Raw genomic sequence first — 12,946 nt, forward strand, 5'->3', positions numbered from 1 at the left:
TGCTGTGGCCCGGGAGTGCAGTGGAGGATGGCCCAAGTGCTTGGGCCCTGCACCCCACGGGAGACCAGGAAAAGTACCTGGCTCCTGCCTTCGGATCAGCGTGGTGCGCCGGCCACAGTGTGCCGGCCACAGCGGCCATTGGAGGGTGAACCAACGGCAAAGGAAGACCTTTCTCTCTGTGTCTCTCTCTCACTGTCCACTCTGCCTGTCAAAAAAAAAAAAAAAAAGTCTTGGCGTGAGATATGTGTGCAGAAGGACCGATGGAAGAAAGGGAGATGTGTTAAACAAGCGAGGGCTGAGGAAGGGCCAAGAAATGCCTGCCTGGAACAGGGAGGAGACCAAAGCCTGGGAGGGTATGGGAGGCCAGGATGCAGGACACATGCAGCCTGAAGGTGGCCTCTTTCTGTTTGAACTTTGGGCCAAGACACAAAGGAGAACCAAGGGACTACCGTGGGCACAGCTGGTGGAAGTACCTGCCCGTGGCTTTGACTAATCTTTATGCACAAGGAGAGGGCTTAGGCAAGAGTGTGAAATCTCCCAGTTGATTCAGGTCTTGGCCTCTAGACATGCGCTTACTTAAGGCCTCTAGACATGAGCTGGGGGAGGGCTCCTGGCTTTAATTATTGGTCCAGCGCCAGCTGTTGCAGGCATTTAGGGAGTAAGCTAGTGGATGGCGTTCTCTCTGCCTCTGCCCATTGAATGAATAAAACTTAAAAACCATAGCCTTTGGACCCAGGAAGGCAGAGGGCAGAAGGGATGGCAGGGTCTGGTCTCACACTTGAGCCAGGGCAACACATCATGGAGGCAATGCAGAGACCACTGCCCTGGGGTCACTGCTTCCCAGGAAACGTGGCTTAGGATTCGGGGAGAAGATTTTGCAATGCTGCAGACTCTTCTGGAAGGCCTATACTACTCTGAAACTGGGTGTCCAAGTAGGCCCGAGGCCTCATTTTCTCCTGATGAGGACATTCTCGGCTCCTCTGCAACAGCAGGTCTTGAGTAAGCTTCTGGCACGCTGTGGAGCCCTGGAAAACATGGTGCCTTCTGAATACAACGTCCTGCTCACTCCCGGGAGCGCCTTGGCCGCTGTCGCCTCTGCTCAGAGACTGGCTTGCTTCTCCCTTGCAGGTGAGCCCTTCCCAGTGCGCGACCTCGCGCCTGCCCCGATGTTCCTGGGTGATCCCACTCTGAGGCAGAGCTTGGAGCTTGGCCTGAGCTTCCTGAGAGAGGAGGCAGATAGGATGATCAGGGCCATTACAGAGCTGGGACAGACAGGGCAGGCTTTGGCCATGGTGCTGGTGATGAGGTCAGAATGCATTGGCCTGGCTGCTGGGCTCCCTCGGACAAAGAGAAACAAAAGGCGGCTTTGATCAAGGCCTAGCGGGAGCCCCCAGCCGGCAGCCTCGTCAGCACCCAAGAATGTCTGCTCTGGGTGCCGAGGTCCCATTTGCCTTGTGAGCCGCGATGCTGCACCTGCGCTGGCTGGGAGGCCGTCAAGAGAGGGCGCCTGGGAGGTGAAAATCGAGGTCAGCTGGGTGGCCTCCCGTGGCTTCTGAGTTTCTGAAGTGAAACGCTTCTGATTTGGCTCCAGGGCCGCCTGGAGGAACACAGGTGCCTTCACGTAAGTCAAGTGGCCGCCTAGAAGCACCACAGATTTCAAAAAGTTCATGGAAAGTGCATGTTGTGAAAAGCTGTGCATTGGCTTTAGAAAGATTTTTTTGCGCCAAAATAAACTTATCTTTACTTCCCTTTCCCCATAAACCTTTGACCTCCCTCCGAGGACGGTTCGTCTGCAGGTTGACCATGGCTCTGTGAGCACTTGGGCCCTGGCCTTCAGGGAGGACTGAGTGGAGAAACCGTCCTGGGGTGGCGAGCCCGAGGGGCTGCGAGTGCTGACTGGCCTGTGGTGTAGCCCTGAGGGCCCCTGGGTGTGTCTGCGATTGAACCCATCAGCGCAGTGCACACCTTCTGGCTGGGGAAGCCTCGGAGGGCAAGCAGCTCCCTGTCTCTCAGGGGAGATAAGGCTTTGGCCAAAACTTGTGCAGTCTGATGGCACCTTGGAATGGTGTGGAGGGATGGTTAAAAGTGTGCATTCTGGGTCTCCCCAGACACCTCTCGGGCCATCACCGGGGTGGGGGTCAGGCCTCAGGATTGCTTTAAGGCCTTCCAGGTGACATGAGGGAAGCACATGTGTGTGCGTGGGTCCTGTCTTGTGAGGTCATGTGTGTGTGGAGAGCCAGACAGAGTGCTGCATATAGGGGTCTTGGTGTGTTGGCGGCACGCACAGGCGGGCAATGTCCTCCCCTCAGAGACCACAGAGACAGCGACTGCTGGCTAAAACCCTGGCAGTACCGGGGCCCTGGGAGGGGCTGGGCCAGCTGGACCTGTGCCATTCCACTCAGTACCATTCTGGCTGCTTGAGGGGGTCGGGGCTGCAAACCGCCACACAAGGCCAGGGGCAAGGTTGCGTGTGTGTGTGTGTGTGTGTGTGTGTGTGTGTCTGTGTTGGTGTATATGTGTGCTTGTGTATGGAGTCTGACACAGCAGAGGAACTTCATCCAAGGCCACCTGTCTGCCCATCTCCTGAAGGGCTGGGCTGTGACCATGGCTTTGCCACCTGTCTCACTGGGAAGGGCCCTTGGCAGTGGTGTCCCACGTACCCCCTTCTGAGTCCGCACTGTGGGTCTGAGCGTCTCGCTCTGATGCAGATGCTGTCACCAGAAAAGGGAGAGGCCAGAGGAGAGAGACGGGAGTGGAGCTGGGGCAAGAGCGAAGCCCTCTTGGGAGTGTCTTGGTGAGGCAGCGCTGCTATCCCTTTCTTTCACTAAAGATGCAAAACAGAAGTGCGTTATTTCATAAAGCAGCCAGCGCAGACAGGAGGGGTTTGAATCAAGAATTTGAGAAACTGGCTGCACTCTCACCATCAAGTGCTTACAAAGAAAGTCCAAAGCGGGTTTCTTGCCTGCCTTTCCTTTTCCTCTTCTCCTCCGCCCTCCCTTCCTTCCTCTAAACACTGATTAGCTAAGAAGAAAATGCCAGGCTCTCCACGTTGCTCAGAGGGGTTGTGACTTCACAGGGCAGGAGGAATGGCAGCGGACGCTCTGGCACAGGTAGGGCGGGGGTGTGAGATGTGACTCGAAGGAGAGGACCTGGGACAAGGGGGCAGCGTCTGTTCCCAGAGGGGTGAGAGGCCACACGAAGAAGCCCAGGGCCCGAGAGGACACCCAGAGTCCCCGTGGGACCCTTCCCCAGTCAGAGGCTCTGTGGCTTTTCATGGGGTCTGGCAAGGGTCTTCCCATGGCCAGACAGATCTGGCATCCAAAGATGAGTGCCAGGCAGTGTCCAGGACCCCATTGGTTATGAGGCACAGAGGTCTCTGAGCGGCCCATGCAGCTGGACCGTCCAGGAGGAGGTCTGCCCGCAGACGAGGCTGGGGGTGGGGGCGCCTCTGTACGCTTCTCTCTCTGCATCATGGCTTTGTTCTCAGTCAGGCCTCCCTGACCGAGCGAGAGGCTCCACCTGCCCAAAGCCCAGCACCAGGTGGAGGCCAGTCTCCTGCCCTCCGGACACTTGGGCCACTGTCGTGAGCTCAGTTCGAGTGGGGGCTACCCCAAACTCATCTCTGAGTTCTGTGGCTGGAGCTATGGAAACACCTGCGCCATGAGCGTGGGGGAGGCCTTGATCCTCAAACAGCTCTGGGGCTAAGACCAGAGGTGGGGAGCTGTGGGTGGTGGGCAGTCAAAGAAAGCCAAGTCCACTGGAGAACAAAACCTGCACTTCTGTGTATCAGCCTGCGGGGGCAGTCACTCCCTTGGAAGCTCTGGACTTCACACTGAGCCTGAAGTCCACCCGAACTCCGTGCCACCTGCCCTCATCCCACAGCACCGAATCCACACGCTGAACCCTGTGGCTAAGCTTCTGGGTTGTGCCTTCCATTCTGCTTTTGCCTTTTTAGCCTGGGAGGTGGGGCAGTACTCCCCCCTGCCAACCCCATGCCAGCTCTCACTGCGGCTCAGAGGTGTGTAGGCCCAAGGTGGTCTTCATGGGTGGGAAGGTGACCCGGCCACGCCAAGGGCTGCGACACACATGTGGAGCACTCCCGTTGGGTGGGCATCTGCTGACCAGAGCCCCACGTGCTGGGTCCTGCGCCGTCTGCTCCGACTCCTGTCTTGGTTGCTGCAGGGAAGGCGTGGCCTTTGCACCCAGTAGGTAGGGGTGGGATTTGATGCAGCCGGAAGTGGGAAGTGGGTGGGGCTCCAGGTGTCAGAGCTTCACATATAAAGCAGGAGAGGGGAAGGCAGCCACTTAGTGAAGCAGCCCTGGAGCCAGGGGCACAGGCAGGGAAGAGACAGCGGCCGGGCTGGGCTTGACTGTCAGGGTGGGGGTTGCCTTCTGGGATCAGGGAGGAGCCCTTAACCCAGGGTGACTGCAGCAGAGGCCACGGGGCGGAACTCCCTGCAGGAGTAGGCTGGCTGCTGAGCTGCTGAGCGGGAGTCTGCACAAGGGGTTGCAGGCCAGGGTCAGGACACGGCGTGGTGTGGGTGGAGGCGAGAACAGGAGGGAAGTGGGAGGGTGTTCAGAGACAGCTCCAAGAGGCTTGGCACGTGTGTGTGTGTGTGTGTGTGTGTGCTGGGGGGAAGGGCAGGGGCAGCCAGAGGGGAGGGACAGTTAAGGTCACCCCAGGGGTGCAGCCTGGGGGAGAGCTGGGGACCCTCACCACCTGATCAAAATCAGGACAATCAGGGAGTGCAGTGGATTTGGAGAAGGAAACTGGGAAAGAACTGCAGGCGAGTCAGACATAGCGGTTGGGTGCCAGGGGAGACTGGCAGGTGGCGAGTAAAGGGGGTGGGGCCTAAGTTGGAATTAGCGGTGAGAGTTTGGAGAAGTGAAACTGCGGAACTGGTTGTGTCAGACGAGGACGAGGGTGTGGTTGGTGAGGGCTCTGGGTACGTGGGGCGCAAGCTCACCAGCATTCGCACATGGGTGTTGCCATTCCTGGGGACTACATGTGCGGGATGGGGGGCTGACAAGACGCCAGTGATGGGGAAAGAGAATGGACAAGGAGAGCTGAGACTGTGCACCCTCAAAGCCGTTCAGGGCTCTCTGTACACGGTGGGTGATGGGGAACCCATCGAAACTGGTCTAACACAAGAGGGTGTATTGACTCACATAACTGGTGAGGCCCCGCTCAGATGTGTGCAGGGGCTCCAAGCTGCTGGGGCTGCCTTTGTTCCTGCTTTCCTGCCTGGCTCAGGAGTGGTCTCCGTGTGGGAATGAAGCAGCTGCCAGGAGCCCCGTCCCATCTTCTCCGGAAGGAAGTAGTTTTCCCCAACAGCTCCAACGAGGGGCTCTGCCAGCCAACTGGAATTCAGTGCCATGATGTGCTTGTTTTTATCCAAGCTCCAGGCCAAGAAGTCGTTTGGCCTGATGCTTAGAGCTAAGTCAAGGCCCGTCTCTGGAGTTAGACGTGGGGAGAGCCACCCTCCCTCTCATGGGCTGAGACCAGGAGAGGGTGTTTCCTGAGAGTCAGATTGGGGTGCTGTGCCCAGCAGGAGGTGGAATGGGGGCAGCAGGAACAGTGGTCTTGCTGCAGGAGCCCAGGGCAGATGGTCCGGGGGTGGCAGCCAGCAAGGTCGGATGAGCTGGAGAGGTGGACGGGCACAGACTGTGGCCGTGATGGCTGACTCCTTTGTTCCTTTAAAAGGTCAGCGCTAGGGAGGAAAGCAGATCCCAGAGTGTGAGGGGTGAGTGGGAGTAGAAGCGCCATAAAGGCAGAGCTCTGCTGTTTTAAAGAAGTCGTTCATGGAAGGAAGTGCCCCAGTTCTGCCTGCAGTTACCGAGCCAGGAGGTGAGCGAGGCCTGTGACCTCTGGGACACGTGTTCCCACGCTGTGTCCTCAGGAGTCCCGGGGCTTGCACATGAAGAGAGAGAAGCAAGTGGGGGAGGGCTGGGGACAAGAAACGCGTAACCATGACGCGTGGTTTCAGGATGGGGAGGTGTCGCAGAGGAGAGAAGGGAAACCCATCCAGGGGTCCCGGGGCGTGCCTGGGCTGGGCCGGGCCTTACAGGATGGTGGGATTTCATTCAAAACAGGAACAGAGGGGCAGTAGGGGAACAGGCTCCCCTCCGACGCCCGCCCTAGAGGGCTGGAGTGGGAAGGACCTGGGTGTGGGCAGGTGGAGAGTGACCCAGGAGGTATGCAGGGCTGGGCTTTGTCCAGCACATGATGGCCGGGGCAGGGAAGGGTTTTAAGTCAGGGCCAGACAGAGCCAAAGCTAGCATCAGGAGACGCTTGGCTCAGAGTATGGACTGGGATGAGAGGCAGGGACAGGGAGGAAGGCCCGAGTTAAGTAGTGAGTGACCACTGGGTGGGGAGGGAGCATGCGTTTGAAGACAGGTGAGGGATGGAGGGAGGGAGGAAGTGAGCCCTGGAGTGAGAGACTGTGACAAAGGTGCAGGTGGGGAGGAGAGCGGTCCCCAGGAGGCCAGGGTGGTGGGCTCAGACGCAGAGGAGGTGGGATAGGCGGAGCATGGAGAGAGGAGGGAGGAGGGGGCTGTGGGCGAGGACCCGGGACGATGCTGAGGAGGGAGGAGGTGGTTGGAGTTTGGCTTCTTCCATTAAGAAGGCAGTGAGGACGCCTGTTGGGAGCGCGTGGGCTGCAGACTTCCCCGGGAGGAGGGGATCAGAACAGTCAACCCTTGGCTGAGTCACCCCAGCTCTACTTCCACCTGTCCCCTGCCCCCTCCTCTGCTGCCTGCCCGGCTGGGTCTGCATTCACACACCACAGGTCCCCAGGGTGGGTTGGGGTGCCCGTCACAGCCTCTCGATGCTAGGGGCTTGCCCTGGTACCTGGTTGGGGGGGTCTGGAGGGGGAGCCCAGCACGTGAGCTTTCAGACCGTTCCATCCAGGAGATTCTGCACACATCAGCCCCCAGCCACAGCCAGAGTCTCTGCAGGGCCCGGGACCAAGTCCCAGAACTGGCGGCTGTGTGGGCGAGGAGGGGGTGCAAGAGACTGCAGAGCCTGGGTGGGTGTGAAGTGACTCAGGAGGGGCGACGGGCAGGCGGGGGAGGGCGGGGCTGCTGCTCGCAGCCACTCAGTGGCCAGACCAGGCCCCCACCCTCCCAGGCTGCTCTTTGACGCTTTCCCTTCATCTCATGGCCACCAGCCTGCATGTGCGGAGTGACGCCAGGCTATGCGTTCGCCGGCATCCACACAGGAGGCTCAGAACTGCCAAAACTGAGCACAGCGAGGGTAGCCAAGCTTTTCTGAAATGTCACAGCCAGTCTTCCAAAGGCGAGGAACGAAACGGGGAGAAGAAACAAAACTGTGGAGGATGGAAGGCTGTGGCAAGGTGGACAGCCGCCCTGCTCGTGTGCAGCTCGCCCTCTGCTGGTCGTTGGTGGGCCTGCAGCTGTAAGGCACAGTGCCCTGGACACCGGACTGGAGCAGGCAGGGGGCAGGTGCTCTGGGCCCCGGAGTGGGGGAGGTCAAGTCCCAAACCATCACGCGTCCACACGAAGCTGTACCCTCCAGCCTGAACCTTTGGACTTGGAGATTTTCTCATTCAAATAAAGATGCAAACTGTCCAGGAAAGACAGCAAGGCCCTCAGAAAGTTTCCACCAAAGATCTGTGATGTGCACAGTACAGCCAGTTACCTGGAGCTAAGTCATGGGGGTAGAAATGTTCCCTTCAATTAGTGAACCTTCAAAATTCTCTGATGATTTTGTGCTGTTAACAATGGCCAAGGGGCCGGTGCTGTGGCATAGCGGGTAAAGCCACCTCCTGCAGTGCCAGCATCCCATGTGGGCACCGGTTTGGGACTTGGCTGCCCAACTTCCAGTCCAGCTCTCTGCTGTGGCCTGGGAAAGCAGTAGAAGATGGCCCAAGTGCTTGGGCCCCTGCACCTGCATGGGAGACATGGAAGAAACTCCGGGCTCCTGGCTTCGGATTGGTGCAGCTCTGGCTGTTGCAGCCAATTAGGGAGTGAACCAGTGGGTGGCAGACCTCTCTCTTTGCCTCTCCTTCTCACTGTGTAACTCTGGCTTTCAAGTAAATAAAATGAATCTTTAAAAAACAATGGCCAAGGGGCTGGTGCTATGGAGTAGTAGGTTGAGCCTCTGCCTGCAGCACCAGCATCCCATATGGGCGCCAGTTTGAGTCCTAGTTGCTCCACTTCTGATCCAGCTCTCTGCTAATGGCCTGGGAAAGCAGTGGAAGATGGTCCAAGTGCTTGGGCCCCTGTACCTACATGGGAGACCCGGAAGAAACTCCTGGCTTTGAATTGGTCCAGCTCCGGCCATTGCTGCTGTAAGAGGAGTGAATCAGTGATGGAAGACCTCTCTGTCTCCCTCTCTCTATTTGTAACTGCCTCTCAAAAAAAATCTTCAAAAAAAAAAAAAGTCTTAAAAAAATTACCAAGAAGTACAGAACATTGATAGTCACTGGTCTGTGCATTCCATCTGTTGACTTGTACAGTAATCATTGACAGATGAGATCACTGATGTATAAAGAGCCCAAGTTTCAGGGTCAAGGTCACCGAGCCACGGCTGAAGAAGCAGTTATACCCAGAGCCACGAGGCAGCCTGCCAGTTAGGGCCATGCCAACCCCTCTGTCACATAGGCTGCTCCCCCCCCCCCCCCCCAATGTGTAACTGCTCCACCACAGGTGTCTATTCCATGCTCCTGCGAAGGTCCCAGGTGGGAGTTTCTAGGACTGCGAGTCAGGGACTCAGATCTCGCTTCCAACTCGTGGCCCCCCCATAATCTGGGTCTGCTCACTGGCTGCACATTTGTGCTGGCCAGAGGGATAGGAGGAGCAAGGAGAAGACCCTCCTCCTCCTTCAAGGCCAGGCTCACAGCACATGCCAATAACCAGTCCTTTGCAGGACATCTGAGAAACACAGCTGCTGGCTGGCCAGCCCCTGTCCAGCACGGACTCCATGCCAGGGAAGAGGGGCGGGCAGTGGTGGTCGGCGGCTGTCTCTGTCCTCTCTCTGGTGAGGATGGGTGGTCCCCAGAGGCCGTGTCCGTGGATTCCTGTGTAGTGGCACAGTGAGCTGCTGAGACAGGGTTCTTCCGCAGGAAGTCAAGGCAAGGAGCTTTTCCTGTGGCCAAGGCACTGTCGCACTTGCATTTAACTCTTCACACTGCTCTGATGTGAGAGCATCGTCTTGGCTTTACAGAGAAGGAAAACGAGGCAAGCAGCCAGGAAGTCTGCCCTGTCCCCAAGGCTGGGACCCAGCGCGTGTCTGGCTACAGAGGCTGCCCTGGAGCCAGGTGGGGCTTGACCGCTGTGCTGTATGTGGGGAGCGGGAAGGAGGCAGAGCTGTGGGCAGAAACAGGTGGCCTGAGGACGTGGCTCATTAAGTCTGGTGACTTTCTGATCAGTCTCTGCCAGGAATTCTGAGATTGGTAGACACTGGGGAGAAGAGTGGCAGTTGGATGTTGCTGGAGAGACAGCAAGGTCCTGGAAGCTCTTCCTTGTTTTCTCCCCCACTTAATGCCGGTGGAGCACACAGTTTCTCTCCTGGTGACCTGTGTTGCGGATCCGTCTGCTCTGACAGTGCTGTCATGGTCTCAGTTTCCCTTCTGAGAGGTAACGCGGCTCCTCATTCCCTTCCTTCTCACCCCTCCCCACTCTTAGCCTTACCTGAATCCCCATCATAATCTTGTGATGAGGGGGAGGGGGCCACATCATTTTAATTCTCACCAAGCTTTCATTTTGACATGTAAACTTTTATTTCATATTTTTATTATGAAATGTTTAAACAAGTTAGTAGAAAATGGAATGAGAGGATGTTTATTTTGGTACATAAATTTTTGGAAATCCATATATAGTTTTAAAAAAAATATGTGTTTGCCATGAAATTTTTAAGGACCTCTTATATACAGAAAAAGGAAAGTTATCTACTTAGACCACATAGGTACTCTCAACTAAATTTTTAAAAAATTAGCCAGCATTTTCCAAATATCTGTATGTTATTGATTGCTAAATTCCATAATATTTGGAGAATATATGTTGTTTGCCTTTGATTATTTTACTCGGGCTTAAGTTTAATTGTAGTGCAGAGTAGGGTGTGTCCTGGTGAATGTTCCATGCACATTCTGTTGTTGTGTGTAACATGTTCTGTCTAAACACCTGCAGGTCAAGTTGGTTGGTAGTTGTGGTTCACATCTTCTGTATCCTGGATGATTTTCTCTCTACTTGTTCTACTAATCGCTGAGAAAAAGTGTTTAACTCTCATGCTGCAATTGTTGATCTGATTGTTTCTCCAGTTTTTGCTTTACATATTTTGAAATTCTGTTGTTAAGTGCATATGTGTTTAACACTGTGGTATCTTTTTAATGAATGGAACCTTTTATTATTATGAAAGAGAAGAATTCTGAAACTGAAGAATTCCTTCCTCTAAACTCTACTATGTCTGACAGTAGCATAGCCACTCCAGGATGGTATATTTTTCGCACACTTTGATTTTAAACTTATCTCTGTCCACAAGACAATAGTGGCCTAATTTCCACTCTAATCTTTGTTCCTGTTTTTTATTTCATACTGTCTTTTGATTTATTTGAACCTTTACTATTTTAGTTTCTATTTGAATAATATTCTCATATTGATACATATAATATGATATTATATATAATAATCTTCTAAGGCTATATACTTTTAATTTAAAAAATTGGTACAATCCCAGGAGTTATAACAAACATACCTAAACTTCCATTTGTGACTTTTTTTTTGCCTCTTCCAGTAAAAACATAGAAGCTTAAAACCACATTGGTTCCTTTACCTTCTTTCCTAACTCTTGATGCATTGAAATCCTTACTCCACATTTTTTTATTTTGTTTTCAGCAGTCACATAAATTTATAGTAACTGAGGAAGAGAGAGATTCTTCTCATCAGCACAGATATGCACTAAATCTGCTCTTCCTTCATTGCTTGACTGGGTTCCAGGTTTTGCTCTGATGTCAGCTCTCTTCCGCCTGAGGACATCTTGAGTATTTCCTCTAGAGCTGGTCTGTGGTGATAAACTCTTCCTTTCCTCCATGGCTGGAGACCCCACGGGGACCATAGCTGGAACCACCCTTGGGTCCGAGGGACAAGAGAAGAGGAGGCAAGACACCTGACGGGCATCCCCAACACGGATTTTGTTTGCTTCCTCCTACTTTGGCCCCTTCTCTTGAGTAGACTGCTTTGCTTCGCTTCCCGCGGTCCTCAGGGAGCTGTCCTTTGCTTTCACCTATCACGTTTAGTTATAATCAGGGTGCTGGTCTGTGAGGGACTTGCTCCGTCTTGGCCCAAGCCTGTTTGCTCCTACCTTTGCTTTAATTTCCTTAATTTTTTTTTTCAAAAAATATTTGAGAGGTAGACAGATAGATAAAGTGAGCTCCAGTCTACTGGTTCTCTCCATAAATACCTGCAAGACGCTGCTGGGTGCAATGGCCAACAACAGGAACTCAACCCAGGTCTCCCACGTGGCTGGCAGGCGGCCAGGGTGTATGTTAGCAGGAAGCTGGAGTTGGGAGCACCGCCAGGACTGAAGCCAAGGCACTCCGTTCGGGGGTATGGGTATCCCAAGCAATATCTTAATCTCTGTGAGGAATGCTCACCCCAATTGTTAGATGTTAATTGACATAGTATTTATAAGCATATATGGGGTACATATGATAACAGGCATAGACTGTGCAATGAGCAAACCAGGGTGATTAGCACTTTCATCTCCTCAAACATTTCTCTGTGTGGGAAACTTCAGACCCTTCTCATTATTTTGAAATAAATCCCACATTGCTGTACATTATGGTCACTCTGCTGTGCTATACAACACTAGAACCAGCTCTTCCTGTCTAACCCTGTTTGGGTGCTCTGGCCATCTAATCTCTGTCTCTCTCCCCTTCTCTCTTCTGCTCTGAGATGAACTTTCTAAAGTTCCACAATGAGTGTGACTATGCAGTATTTGTCTTTCTGTGTCTACCTAATTTCACTTGGTATAATCTGCTCCAGTTCCACCCACATTGCTGCAAGTGACGAGATTCCATTCTTCTTTGTGGCTGAGTGATAGTCCAGGGTGCATCTCTGTCTTAATTTCTTTATATGGTCACACACTCCTAACTCCTGCGGTTGATTCCATGACGTGGCTGGTGTGAATAGTGCTGCCGTAAACATGACAGTGCAGGTATCCCTTTGAAATAATGATTTAATTTCCTCTGCACGTTTTTTTTAAGATTTTTTAATTTACTTGAAAGTCAGAGTTACACAGAGAGAGAAGGAGAGGCAGAGAGAGAGAGAGAGAGAGAGGTCTCCCATCCGTTGGTTCACTCCCCAATTGGCAGCAACGGCTGGAGCTGTGCCAATCCGAAGCCAGGAGCCAGGAGCTTCTTCCGGGTCTCCCACGCAGGTGCAGGGGCCATCTTCCACTGCTTTCCCAGGCCACAGCAGAGAGCTGGATCGGAAGTTGAATAGCCAGGACTTGAACCAGTGCCCATATGGGATGCCAGCACTGCAGGCGGCAGCGTTACTCGCTACGCCACAGCGCTGGACCCTCCTCTGCACATTTATGCAATAATTTAATTTTCTCTTCTTTATGTGCCTTCTTGCAAAGGGAGCGTCAATACAATCACCAATTTGAGACTTTTTTCTTTTCCGTCAAAGAGTCTGAAACAAAAAATATAAAGTTCCAAGATGTAAGTAGCTGATTTAAAGCTATAAATTTCTCTTCAGAGATATTCTAAAAATGCAACACATTAAAATTTGAATTATTCAGCTCAAAAATATTTTCTATTTTCTCATGTGATTTCTTCTTTAACCTATGATAGTTAGAAGTGCATTATTTTATTTTTAAATGTGTAGAGGCTGTCCAGATATTTTTTGCTAGTGATTTCCAATATGATTCTTATTTAATTCCTCTCTCCAAATAATGACTGCACTCCAGGGCGCTTTACTGCTC

The 12,946-nt window shown here is 53.3% G+C and overlaps 1 long non-coding RNA gene across 2 annotated transcripts in view; it reads left to right on the plus strand.

The window, feature by feature from the left end:
- Positions 1 to 1,009: 1,009 nt before the first annotated feature.
- The window catches only part of LOC138845121 (uncharacterized), a 54,497-nt gene continuing 42,560 nt past the window's right edge, over positions 1,010 to 12,946 (plus strand). For both annotated transcript variants that reach the window (XR_011381845.1, XR_011381844.1), the window contains exons 1-2: positions 1,010 to 1,128; positions 10,957 to 11,116. This is a non-coding gene — a long non-coding RNA (uncharacterized lncRNA). The remainder of the gene's footprint in view (positions 1,129 to 10,956; positions 11,117 to 12,946) is intronic.

Source organism: Oryctolagus cuniculus, chromosome 14, assembly GCF_964237555.1.
Source record: "Oryctolagus cuniculus chromosome 14, mOryCun1.1, whole genome shotgun sequence".
Lineage (NCBI taxonomy): Eukaryota > Metazoa > Chordata > Mammalia > Lagomorpha > Leporidae > Oryctolagus > Oryctolagus cuniculus.